The 14,424-nt window shown below is 39.2% G+C and overlaps 1 protein-coding gene across 7 annotated transcripts in view; it reads left to right on the forward strand.

The window, feature by feature from the left end:
• The window catches only part of LOC128701274 (uncharacterized), a 109,109-nt gene that overhangs the window by 34,751 nt on the left and 59,934 nt on the right, over positions 1–14,424 (forward strand). The window contains exon 1 of one of the 7 annotated variants that reach the window (XM_053794946.2): positions 5,659–5,760. The exons of the other annotated variants lie outside the window; for them this stretch is intronic. The gene's annotated coding sequence lies outside the window, so the exon portion shown is untranslated. Of the gene's footprint in view, positions 1–5,658; positions 5,761–14,424 lie in introns of those variants that run through there. 7 annotated transcript variants of the gene reach the window in all.

A 14,424-nucleotide genomic window follows, 5' to 3' on the forward strand; every position in this document is an offset into this window, starting at 1 on the left:
TTGCATAAGTGTCTCAAATCTTCAACTTGTGGGTTTTAAACCAATGATCACATCATTCTTATCATCCTTACTGCCCACAGGAGATCATTAAAGTCTTAACCCTCGGGAAGTTCACATGTAATTAGTGTTTTAATACGCATATAGACACATCACATTGAGTGGCTATTATATTTGTGATATACCTTTAACCGGTTTCGAGAGTTTTCTACTTCCGTAACCCAGCTTGTGACCAGAATTTTCTAATGCTTGCCTGGTCAACAGGCTGTTACTGTTGGCGATTCACTGACCCATACATCCATCACAGCCCGACTGATCTGACACTAGCCGGAGGTAGTGATTTAGTGTCCTCTTGAAGATTTATACATTTGTTCCGGCAATATTTCTGATATATGCTAGTAACTGTTGGCGATTCACTGACCCATACATCCATCACAGCCCGACTGATCTGACACTAGCCGGAGGTAGTGATTTAGTGTCCTCTTGAAGATTTATACATTTGTTCCGGCAATATTTCTGATATATGCTAGTAACGGGTTGAACAGTCGCGGTCCAAAGATGTTGATACAGTGTTCTCTTAATGTGCCCACGGCAATCCTGCTTTTAACTAATTTATTTTACACTTCCCTCAATATCTCTCACTCCAGCATGTTATGGTAGTCTGTAGATCTGGGACTACGCTCTCAAGTATCGTCCCCATATACCGTATGTCATGTACCACTGAATGTTTTTTAGATTTTATTCAATGCGCTTCTATGTTATATTAAAACTGCAGACTCATTGTCTATATGCATACAACACCAAGTCGGTACATCTATACAGGAGGTTAATACTTGGTTTGAGACATACATCTCTCGGTATATACATCTCAGTGAACACATTATATTATATATATACATGTATATATATATATATATATATATATATATATATATATATATATATATATATATATATATATATATATATGAGAGAGAGTTTAATCTCAATTTAGTAATTAAAATATTCTTCATGTTAGTGTATAGGTGTATAGCAGTATTAATGACCTACGTGACCGGATGTTATACAAGACCAAGTTGATACTACCGTCACATGCTTGTGTGACGCAAGATACACCCTCCATGCCGCTATTGTTTGGCCTATTGGCACGTCTGGGTTCCACTTTCCTTAAGCGGAGGTGCCGTACTTAATCATTCTAAACTCCCACACGATTACTTACAAAGTGTGTTCGGCTGTCTGAAATTTCCTTCCGTGCATACGCTTAATATTTAAACTGGATACATCAGCAAGGTGCTGTTACCCTTAATCTACATGATAGTTGCATATTGGGAACAAAGGTACCTTTTCTCCAGTCATCTTCTATCACATAGGATGGTTTTCGTATATCATCTAGCTAAGGGACTGACCATGTATCATAGCTGAGGGACTGATCGTTTCAACATTACCTCTCCACCCCTGTTGTCTCCAGTGTTATTATTGCTCGTATTCAACTGAAGCCTATTGTGAAGCCTAAACGTTTCCAGTAAAGATACATAAATGTTGCACATGTGTCTTGTAGTTTGTTACTTTCTCCAAAGACATGTTTCACTTGACACATTTCGTTATGATGGACAATGGATCTTCCGTTTCCTTCTGTACTGTTCTACTTATTCAGTCTCGTTTGTTACTATTTTTCTAACAATGGTTTGTAAGCTGTTCTGAGAAAGGAAAATTATATTCGTCATTCTCTTTGCTGCTGATTTGGCCAATGAGTCGACTGTCGTGCTCCAGGAGGTCTGTGCCAGAGGGAATGGAAGAAACAGACACAGATGCAGTATAATATTAAGATTTATCGACTACGTTTCGCCCACACAGTGGGCTTTATCAAATCACAAACAGATCTACCCACGAGGGTGAGAGAGGGAGAGTGGGGATAGTGGAAGAGCACTGGGGGAGAGGAAGGTGTTGAGCAGTTTAAGAGACCAGGCGCGGGAAGCAGGGCTCGGTGGGCAGGCGACAACAATGAGTCATAAGCAATGTTCGCTGCTTTCGACTTGTGCTTGGTGAGGGGTGGATAGGATAGAATTATTGTATTGGATGGTTTTTCCAAACGAACGTCTTGACAGGTCCACCCTTGCATAGAGCAGTGCAGGAGGTTTAGTTAGGTTATGTATAGAGATGGAGGAGCAGGGTTGTAGAGAGATTGAAATAGATTTAGAGGATTGTGAGGCATTCTAATGGTTTCGTCCAAGTACGTTGTCCATGAGTCTTGGTAGTTTTCTAGTCGGTCGATCTGCCTATCACAGAGCTGTTTCCAGAATATATTCAGCGCCAGGTCCTGGTGTGGAGTGTCATGTAGGGGGGTAATGATTAGGGAAATATGGGGGTAAGAGGAGGGAGTCAGTAGGTAGGGGACAGGCGAGGTAGTAGGAGGGATGAGTGCGGAGGTCGGTAGGTAATGTGAGGTCACTGGTGACTACAACTTCACCTCTCATTACTCTACCCACCACTCTACACTACTCACCCTCTCACTACTTTAACTGAAATAAACTAATGAATAAATAACGGGGACAGTGAATATTACTATTCTACTCAAACACAGTTTATTATTAAGTCTTTGTACAATAATATATTTGGGAACAGGAGAACATTATTGTGGTTTAGACAAATGGGGTGGTACATATAAGCAGTGAGACAGGGAACACAATCAACTTGACGAAAATGAATATAACTTACAATATAGTACAGAGGACAGTTCACTACACTACAGGAACTAAGCCACAGGTCCCAAGACCTACACAGCACGAGTACTGCTCCAAGCCAGCACTCTGCCCAATGTCTCCAACAGTCTCTCCTCCCGAGGCTCTCCAGCTCAGCTCTGCTCCCAGGCCAGAGCTCTGCCCGAATCTGTCTGCTCAGCTATTCCTTGGGCTTATATTGTCCCGAGAGCACCCCCCACAATGAGGTGTGCACACGTGGTGTTGATCTGACGCCGTCCAGAACAAAAAACCTGTCTTAAGCCGAAAAGGCATGGCTCTAACAGACATTTGCCAAGGCAAGGTGTGACCATATAATTGGTTAAATTAGGTCTCCCCAGAGACCTCACAAGCCCAGCTGAACTACATCACAGGAGCGCCCTCAGGTGCAGTGTCACCTTGGACAAATCCACAGGTGGAAGTTTCAACAATAAAGATATCAAAGTGTTGCACATGTGTCTAATTTATCAATTTGTCGGTTCTCTGAACCATTCCTGTCAGACACAACATTATCTTGGGATCCTGGTACAGGGAATTCTACGCTTGTGATGAGTGGTTTAAAAAACCAACAAGTTGAAGATTGAGACACATATGCAACATATCGGAATCTTTATTGAGGAAACGTTTCGCCACACAGTGGCTTCATCAGTCCAATACAAAGTAGAAAGGTGTAAGGAGAGGAGAAGTTTCAGGTACTCAGTCCCTCAGCCTGGAGTCGATGTGTTCAGTCCATCAATCTTGTAGAAAGTACAGCATAAGGCCGTAGACGTGGCTTATATACTGTAGTCAGGTGAGGCGAAGCAGGAGGAGGCGGGGTCATAGTGGAACCATCCACTAGTCTAAGTCCAAACGTTGGACGAATGTTATGTCAGTTTTACTGAAGTTGATATTTCCCATTAGAACCACATTTTCGTACCTAGACGCCTTGGTTATTTCGTTCCAAAGAAGTGTACCCAGGACACTATCTAGGTTTGGAGGACTGTAGATCACATCTAAAATTTATTTTTCACGCTTCAAGAAACTGCAGCCATGGAGTTTCCGTTTCCCTGTTCCTTCCTTTATATCATACGCAATAGTTTAGTATCTTTATTGTTGAAACATTTCGCCTGCTCTGCAGAGGTGACTAAATATTGGAAACAGCAAAAGCAGTGTATATGTAAGGATGAGGTGATCAGTCCTTACTTCAACACTGATGGACTAATCACGTAATCTTAACCTCTCCACTGTTTCTGCTGTCTTCGTAATTAATCACCTCTTTATTCGAAATTAGAAGCCTGCAGAGCAGACGAGACATGTCGACAATAAAGATATGTAACTGTTGTACGTGTGTTTACCTGATCTACTTGTCGGTATTGTATACCATTGATATATTTAATTTATTTGTCGGTAATTTGTGCACAATTGTATCTGGGCTCATACATAAGCATATTACACTAAAACCTCAAGATTGTCAAGAGCAAATAATGAGGATGATTGATTGGTTAATTAAGCTGAAAGCCTGTCGACTACACGAAGGCCACTGAGGCTGCAAATTACCTGTTCCCAACCAGTTAAGTATAGAAACTCCTAGAATAGGGTAGCTCAGGTAGAGCGTTGGACCTAATAGTTGGTGGACCACGGCTCAAGCCTCCCTTCCATCTTTGTTTGTTTATTTACAGTCGTTTATTACGTTTTAATGTGAGTTCATAGACTATACGGCTTTGAGGGAGGTGAGAACAGATTTACTGCTAAAGCTCCTGGGCTGTGGAGAAGAGTCAGTTGGGTTACAGTTAGTGCATATGACGGAATACATGTACAGAAGCACTGGTTCCCAATCTCAGTGTATATTATTCACTTCGAGATAACCTTTCGTCTGTATAATTAGACTTTATTTTTTAAATTGAAAATGCCTGTCATACAGGGGAGGTTTTGTCTAAATAGCGTTTCCTATTATTACAATTTGTCTTATTATATACACAATAATATCAGCTGGCCTTAGTTCAACCATTTATGAAATAAATAAAGGGACTTGAATTAGTCAAGATAAATCAAAGAAAATTGTCGAAAACTATAAATGCGAGGGAATTATCTAGAAAACGAAGCGATTTTGAGACTTGGAACAGGCAAACCTTAGTGTTGGTAACTGGAAAAGAATCTGGGCTCTTCAGAACAATGTGATTACTTGAGAGGTATATAATACTGACATATATTATATAACTTTGATACCACTATATTTGAGACATCTGGGTATCACTGGTTGGTGAAACGTCTACAATAAAGATACCCAGATGTTGCACATGTGTCTAATTCTTCATCTTGTCGTGGTACTGTATACCATTTATTTACACCATTATATTTGTCAGACACAGCAACATCGTTAAATCTTAGCAGAGAATATCTCAATTCTCTGCTTATAGCAAACAACCTTTGTAACCTACATATTGTCCTGTAAGATTAACCTCTCATATTTCTGCTCCATCCCACTTCAATCCTAACCTACTATCCCTAGTGGGCCCCGCCCACGCTGTGTGACCATCACCCCTACTACTACTACTACTACCACCACCACCATCACTACTACTACTACTACTACCACCGCTTCTACTGTTACCACTAATATTGCTGCTACTACTACTACTGTACCACTCTTGTATCGCTATACAAATTCCATCTCACTAGTTTCCCTATCTCACCCCTCATGTCTCTTAATTACTTGGTGTGCGAATTATTATGATAATCAAACCTAAGCGCTAAGCCACCAAGGTCATACAGCGCTGCACCCTGGTATGCGAAAACACTCAAATATTGCACATCAACTGCTTAATATGTCGAACATGTTAGTGGATATGTATAACCTTGTATAAAACCACGACGCAGATGATAAGGATAATATTCTCGAGTTAACCAATTGAAAGGCAGCAAGAAATCAACAGCCGGGTGATAAGAGCTAGTATGCATCGTTCTCAGGATCTATTGTAAAACACTACTGGCAGTTGAGAGCTTGAGAGCCATCGTTCGTAGTGTGTAAACCCTACACTACATACTCACGGTAATTATCAACTTAAAAATCATATGCATTTATGTATTTTCAAAACCTCCTTTTATTGTAGAATATTTAGTAATATGTCTAAATGTACGTTTTCATGTATATAATCTTCAGTTATCTCTGTATTTGGATCTAATTTATGGTTACGGGATTTATAACTAAGTTTATACGTTGCTGAGTAACTTATGTCCGTAGTAAAGATTCTTCATATTTTCTTTTGTTTCTGGACTTTGAAGGGTCGAGGGTTGGTTTAATATGGTATACTACAAGGCAAGACTTCATGCTACAGCTTAACTAGCTGGCACTGAGGTGGTCTGGCAGGAGTTACGCTACTGATAATGGATGGCTTGTGACTGATACTTATAACGATAGTCGTTTCTTGTTAATGAACAAAGCTAGTTTCTCTAGACACGGTTTCTCCCATTGGGAAGCTATTCTGATGCCAAGTGTGGTTGTGCTAGTTCTCTCGATGGTGGTAAATGTGACAACGAAGATAAATAAACTGTTAGGTATATATTTCTGGTTTTACCTTACTCTCTTCATCCGGACTCTTTCATTGACTTTTTGACAACAACTGACTTACTCCAAATAAAAAAAGACACAATACCGTGACTGGAACGATACACAAATAACCCGCACATAGAAGAGAGGAGCTTACAACGACGTTTCGGTCCGACTTGGACCATTTACAAAGTCACACTAACGAGAAGTAGAGCAGGACGGGTATATATAGGCAGGAAGAGGTAGTAGTAGTAGTAGTAGTGGCGGAGATGGAAGGAAGTAGTAATGGGGAAGTAAGGAGGAGTCAGTCAAAGACAAAGAAAGGGGAGCACTGCAAGGGAGCTAGGTGCCCACAAAGGAGCTAGGTGCCCACAAAGGAGCTAGGTGCCCACAAAGGAGCTAGGTGCCCACAAAGGAGCTAGGTGCCCACAGAGGGAGAGCAAGAACACAGAGGTAGAGGTAGGGGGAGGGGAAATAATGAAATAAATAATGGCTTCGTCTCTGTAGATGCCTTCCTCTCCCACTACATTGTAAAATACTCCAAACTTCAGAACACCCGTGACTTAACCTGATTCCTCCTTTTTTCTTCTTCTCCCTCTTCCCCTTTCCTCTTTCCTTTTTTCTCTTCTGGGTTGTCTTTTTTTGTTCTGTCTTGTGTTTCTGTTCTTTCATTATTTTCCCTCCCCCCCCACCTCTGTGTTCTTGCTCTCCCTCTGTGGGCACCTAGCTCCCTTGTGGGCACCTAGCTCCCTTGTGGGCACCTAGCTCCCTTGTGGGCACCTAGCTCCCTTGTGGGCACCTAACTCCCTTGTGGGCACCTAGCTCCCTTGTGGGCACCTAGCTCCCTTGTGGGCACCTAGCTCCCTTGCAGTTCTCCCCTTTCTTTGTATTTGACTGACTCCTCCTCCTTACTTCCCCATTACTACTTCCATCTCCACCACCACTACTACTACTACTACTACTACTACTACTACTACTACTACTACTACCACCACCAGCACTACTACTACCACCACTACCTCTTCCTGCCTATATATACCCGTCCTACTCTACTTCTCGTTAGTGTGACTTTGTAAATGATCCAAGTCGGACTGAAACGTCGTCGTAAGCTCCTCTCTTCTATGTGCGGGTTATTTTTGTGACTTACTCCACAAACTCTGATGATGACATATGTAATTCTCTCGTTTTTTCCTATTCCCCGCTTCTGCAGCCTGATTTGTTTATCTTCTTCCTGATACCTTTAGCACTCCCCTCAGCCCTTTCTACCTTAATCTCTTGCTACCCTCTACCCCCGCACTATCCCCTGCCCAGCTGTTTTCTGTAACCTACTGATCATCCCTCCTCCCTTTTGCCACCTGATGCCCTCGCTTCCTTCTCTGCCCTGCAGCGCTGTATAGCCCTTGTGGTTTAGCGCTTCTTTTTTATTATAATAATAATACGTTACTCTCTATTTTAGGTATTCGAGTATCCATGTCGATAGACTAAACTCAAACGAAGTGACAAAATGCGAGCTAATATAAGTAATGTACTAGCAGGTAAGCGCTCAACTTTTAGGTATGGCATTTAGGAATTGGAGGTGATTAGGTTTGATCCAAGGAAGGGAATGGGAGATTAACCCCAAATTCGTTGAATCAAGAGTCCCTTACCAAGATAAAAGGTACCTCCTCGAAGGTAATAGGCGTAATAGAAGTACGTAGAATACTGATCAATACTCATTTTCCGGCCAATGATTTTACACCAATTTTAGGGTAAGCTTTTGTTGCTGATTCCGAATATGTCATCGCTTTTGATTAATTGTTTCTATTTTTTTGAGAAATTTGGTATCCCATTGGAAACCATAAAAGATGTGAAAAATATATTGATCAAATCTTATAAATTCAGGCCAGAAAGAGTCAAGAAGGCTGGTTAAGGATGTTGGATTTTTAAAAGGTTGAGGCAGGAAGTGAATGGCGTCACTGCTGTTATACACTCACCTGCTTTTATACCGGCTGTGACGTCATAAGATAAGGTTTGTGTACTCGCCAATTTCTGCTCATCAGATCGTTTACAGCAATCTGTTATCAGCTCCTAGTAACTGTGTTTAGTAGTCTTCACATTTCTTTTTTTTTTAATTAAAACAAATGTGAGCATCGTCTTGCACCTAAGCGTTGCGCTTTCTATCACATCAAACAAGATATTCTGTTTAACGTAAATCTGTATCTAACAGATTACGATTCGAAGATATTTGTTATCGTACAAGTATGTGTACATCACTTGACGTATTGCTGCCGCAACGTGAAGGATTTGGGTGACGGCGCTACTCACCTCGGGTTGCCAATACTGAGCTACCAGACTATCAGTGTGTCAGTCTCGCTTCCTGTGTGGTGTAGACTAATGTGTACGGAATGATGACTGTATGCTGCGCAACGTAATTTGTACGAAACGACCAATGTATGCTACGCAACGTAATGTGTACGAAACGACCAGTGTATGCTGCGTAACGTGTACAAAACGACCAGTGTATACTGCGTAACGTTGTGTACAAAACGACCAGTGTATGCTGCGTAACGTGTACAAAACGACCAGTGTATGCTGCGTAATGTGTACAGAACGACCAGTGTATGCTGTGTAATGTGTACAGAACGACCAGTGTATGCTGCATAACGTAATGTGCACAGAACGACCAGTGTATGCTGCGTAATGTAATATGTATAGAACGACCAGTGTATGCTGCGTAATGTAATGTGTACAGAACGACCAGTTTATGCTGCGTAATATAATTTGTACAGAACGACCAGTGTATGCTGCGTAACGGCCATTGTGGGTTAGTTAGAAATTATAATTCCAATTCGAAATATAAGAATTGGTCTGGATAACGTTTGAAAAGCCCTTTAAGAGACTCAGCGCTTTCGGCGGAGGTAAAACTGACGTTGGGTTTTAGTATTTTCTATACGAGTGACGCAGTGGAGAGCGCAACGCATCGAAGATTAATGTGAATATACAGTCTTATCAAATGTGATATTTATTTTTTACGGGGTTAAAAGCTCAAGGAAGCTGTCTTTATGCTGGTGAAGGGTTTTGGACCAAGGAAATTGGAGCTGCCCTCATTTTCCTTGAATTAAACCTGATTAATTCCCATTCCCCTGGCACTGTGACACCTAAACGTTTAGCGCTTCCCCAAACATATAATAATCCACTGAACAGGATATCATATGACTGAAAAAAGCCGCCAGGAGAAATTTTACCCATTTTTCTTGACTAGCAAATCACATTCTAAAGTGGATGTTAGCTGGGAAATTTACTGGACTGTCTGTGGACCGAGTTGAGCAATACAGGGCCATGACGGTAAGTAGGTAGGTAAGGTTCGTCAGGAAACAGGACAAGTGTTCCCTAACGCGGATCTTAGTCAGATCATGACCCGCCGTTGAAGCTCTGCTGAGTGACTCCTTACCCACCCACCCAGATAGATTGTAATGAGGACTATTTCTTAACGAGATGCCAACCTTGGGAACAACGAGCCCCGAGATGTCTGGGGAGGACCTCCAAACAATTCACGCTGAACTGGATGTGCGACTTATATGAGGAGTATCCAATCTTCTCAGGAGGAAATGTTTATTATTATTATATTCACGTGGAAGCGCTAAATCAATACGGGTCATATAGCGCCTGGAAAATGGAAAGTAACAAAGTTTTATCCAAGAAAGCTGAAAGCAGCTTAAATCCCTTTAATCAAGAGCCCTCCCTCACGGTATTAAGCCCCCCATTCCTGCTCCATGAAGGAAAATGTATGCGCAGCAACAGCAGCGCCACTAATCGATCGGTCGTGAAGAGGCAGAGAAATGTTTGGCGGGTGTGAATAACGTGTTGTTTTAGTCATTTATGAATTAGAAGTTGCGTTAGAGTAGTACTACAAGGTGAGGATTATTTTTATTATAATATTCATGGGGAAGCACTGAACCTAAAGGAGAGGCAATCAGGCTTGATCCAAGGAAGTAGAGGAAGGCTTCAGTTACCTGCATCTAGGTACACTCCCATAAAGGTGTGAGGGGAAAGAGATTGTCGTCTGGTGAGGAACCAAACTAGTGTGGTGGTTGCTACTTGCCGCCACATAAACCTTACGGGTTTAATGGTTCCTCCTGATTTATAAAAAAAATGGTGGGCTCTGCTGCAGCCTTGACTGGGGGACCCCAGGCCTAGTGGCGACTCTTCAGCTGTCATTGGAAACATTACGACGTGTTTCCTTTGTCCATGTTCACCTATCAGTAAAATAGGTACCTGGGCGTTAGTCGACTGGTGTGGGTCGCATCCTGGGGACAAAATTCATATAATTTGCCCGAAATGTTTTGCATAACAAGGGGCTCTCTATATGTCACTGATGTCATCTAGGCCTGTATACCTTGTACGTGTACCTGTAGGAATAAAGATATTATTATATTATTGTTATTATTACTATCTAGTGGGACAATGCATGAGTTCTGATTGGTGGACCGCAGTCTGGATGGGACAATTCACGAGCTCTGGTTGGTGTAGCGATGAGGATATCCGTGGTGTGGTTGTTGCAACCGTAGTGAGCCACAGCAGCAGTGCCTGCTAGATTCAGTCGTCAGGGTGCATTTCTTTTCATTGGTTTGCGTTCATGTATTACGTGTAATTATCTATTTGAGTTCGTGGAGTGGGTGCAGGAGGGTAAAGTTCCAGCTCTTTTGCCCACTTCTTAACTTTTGATTTGCTGACATTAATTAGCTGTCAGATTAACCGCTTTATGGAATCAACTTCCACTGTTCTATTGTCTAGGCTATAGATAATAGCATAACATAGACCAGGGGTGGGCATTTATTTTGTTGGCTGGCATATCATCAGCTTAGAAAAGATTTTGTTCGGATTATTTACCCGGAGTTTGTAACCCAGTAAAGCCACCATGTCTGGCTTACTTCCAATGAGGAGCTGTGATCCTCTTCCCAAGGCTGCAAGCTCACAACAGTCAGCAAACACGTAGGTATCTACTTACTGCTAGACATTAGGTGTGCTAAGTAAACAAGTCAGCCTTTATTTGTGGTGGGTTTATACCCAGGTCTTTCAGATATGAACCGAAGGTGCTCACGCTTGAGCCAGGAACCACTAAAGCTTAGTCTACTTAGGTAAGTTTCCCGAATCACCCAGACCGTGGCTATGTCTTGAGATAAAAACCTCAAAGGATATTTTCTAATGTGTAAAGGGGTAGACCAATAAGCCAAGGGAAGGCCTCGGTCAGATGAGCAAAAGCTCATCTGACTCATGTCAGGAAACCACTTAACTAACTTATAGCTGAAGCGAGACTAGCATCCAGATGCACATAGCTAAATGTACATTACAGAAGTCAAAAGAAAAATGTTCAAGTGAAATAATTAATATTCACTTTTCGGTCAAAGTGAGGCCACTCCTGGAACTGTATGTGGAAATAATCATGCACTAAGTAACTAAGTAATAGAGGCTCGCACTAGACCAACTACTATATTATTATTATTATCATAGCATTAACGATAAACCCACAAGGGTTATACAACGATGTACCAAATACTGTAAAACTAACTCAGTAATAAAACAAGATCGCAGTAGACCAAATACTTACATTTTCCAGGTGGAAGACGGATTGCAAAAAGGATTTAGGAGTTCTGGTTATCAGTAATCTGAAACCAAGACAACAGTGCATTAGTGTTCGCAATAAAGTTAACAGAATACTTGGCTTCATAGCAAGAAGTATAAATAATAGAAGTCCTCAGGTTGTTCTTCAACTCTGTATATCTTTGGTTAGGCCTCATTTAGATTATGCTGCGCAGTTCTGGTCACCGTATTACAGAATGGATATAAATGCTCTGGAAAACGTACAAAGGAGGATGACAAAGTTGATCCCATGTATAAAAAATCTTCCCTATGAGGATAGACTGAGGGCCCTGAATCTGCACTCTCTCGAAAGACGTAGAATTAGGGGGGATATGATTGAGGTGTATAAATGGAAAACAGGAATTAATAAAGGGGATGTAAATAGCGTGCTAAAAATATCTAACATAGGCTTTAAATATTATCTCTGAAATAGCTCTTAGATCTTTCAAGAGGATGCAGTTCCAAGCAGTCCACTACCTCAATATAAAATATGAGTTCATCCGTGTTGAATAACATGCTTTCTCATAAAATGATGAATTCTCGTACTATTTTTTATATATTCCTTCGGGAGTTACTTTATTTTAGTAAGTCCTGGTCTTGGCCCTGGCCCGGGACACGGGGAGAGGGGGGAGGGGAGATGGCGCCTGGAATCGTCGTACGGTAAACTCCTAATGACTTATTTACCGCCAGGTGAACATGACCATACATCTCATCTCACCAGGATTGGCATTAAAATCTTAAGACATTGAGGAAAAGACTAAGTGTAGCAGGGAACGCTGATTCACAGTCCAACAACGATATAACTATAGGTTACCTAGTATTATCTATGTTAATTATTGACAGGTGTTCGTAATCTTATCGACAGCGATAAAAGCTACATACCATCAAACTTACTACATCCTGGAACTTAAAATTCACTCCTGAAATGAAAGAGGTCAACTGTACGCTATACTAAGAATATGTGAAGAGTTTTAATTTATTTCGTGTAAGGCCCATCGATCTGCATGATTATTATGCAATTCACATGTACACTAATATACAGAATAATCCGTGATATAGCTATTAAAGTGATCACAGTGTATATATAGTGAGTATATATATATATATATATATATATATATATATATATATATATATATATATATATATATATATATATATATATATATATATATATATATATATATATATATATATATATATATATATATATATATATTATATATATATATATATATATATATTATATATATATATATATATATATATATATATATATATATATATATATTATATATATATATATATATATATATATATATATATATATATATATTATATATATATATATACATATATATATATATATATATATATATTATATATATATATATACATATATATATATATATATATATATATATATATATATATATATATATATATATATATATATATATATATATATATATATATCGTGCCGAATGTGTAAAACTGGTCAATTAGCAAGAACTCATTTAAAATTAAGTCTTTTCTGAAATTTTCTCTTATACGTTTAAAGATATATTTTTTTCATTAATGTTAATGTAAAAATTTTTAATTTTGCACCAAAAGAATCTTAGAAAACTTACCTAACCTTATAAAAAAATCAATTTATTTTAGCCTTGCCCAACTAAATATATTTTAAATACGTTTACAATAATTTAGTACTAAACAAACACAATCAAATATATTTTTTTCGTTAGGTTCAGAACGATTTTGGCGAAATTATTGCATACACAAATTTTCACTTGTCCTATATGGCAAGATGAGCGTTGCTATTTAAGCCAAGATCGCAAGTTCTGCCATTTCGGCACGACATATATATATATATATATATATATATATATATATATATATATATATATATATATATATATATATATATATATATATATATATATATATATATAGATCGATCGTGCCGAATATGTAAAACTGGTCAATTAGCAACAACTCATTTAAAATTAAGTCCTTTCTAAAATTTTCTCTTATACGTTTAAAGATATATTTTTTCATTAATGTTGATGTAAAAATTTATAATTTTGCACCAAAAGGAACTTAGAAAACTTACCTAACCTTATTATAACAAGAACAATTTATTTTAGCCTAACCCAATTAAATATATTTTAGATTTGTTTACAATAATTTAATATACTAAACAAACACAGTGAAATATATTTTTTTCGTTAGGTTCAGAATGATTTTGGCGAAATTATTGTATACACAAATTTTCACTTGTCCTATATGGCAAGATGAGCGTTGCTATTTAAGCCAAGATCGCAAGTTCTGCCTATTCGGCACGACATATATATATATATATATATATATATATATATATATATATATATATATATATATATATATATATATATCACACTGGCCGACTCCCACCAAGGCAGGGTGGCCCGAAAAAGAAAAACTTTCACCATCATTCACTCCATCGCTGTCTTGCCAGAAGGGTGCTTTACACTACAGTTTTTAAACTGCAACATTAACACCCCTCCT

The sequence above is a fragment of the Cherax quadricarinatus genome, chromosome 37 (assembly GCF_038502225.1).
Source record: "Cherax quadricarinatus isolate ZL_2023a chromosome 37, ASM3850222v1, whole genome shotgun sequence".
Classification (NCBI taxonomy): Eukaryota; Metazoa; Arthropoda; class Malacostraca; order Decapoda; family Parastacidae; genus Cherax; species Cherax quadricarinatus.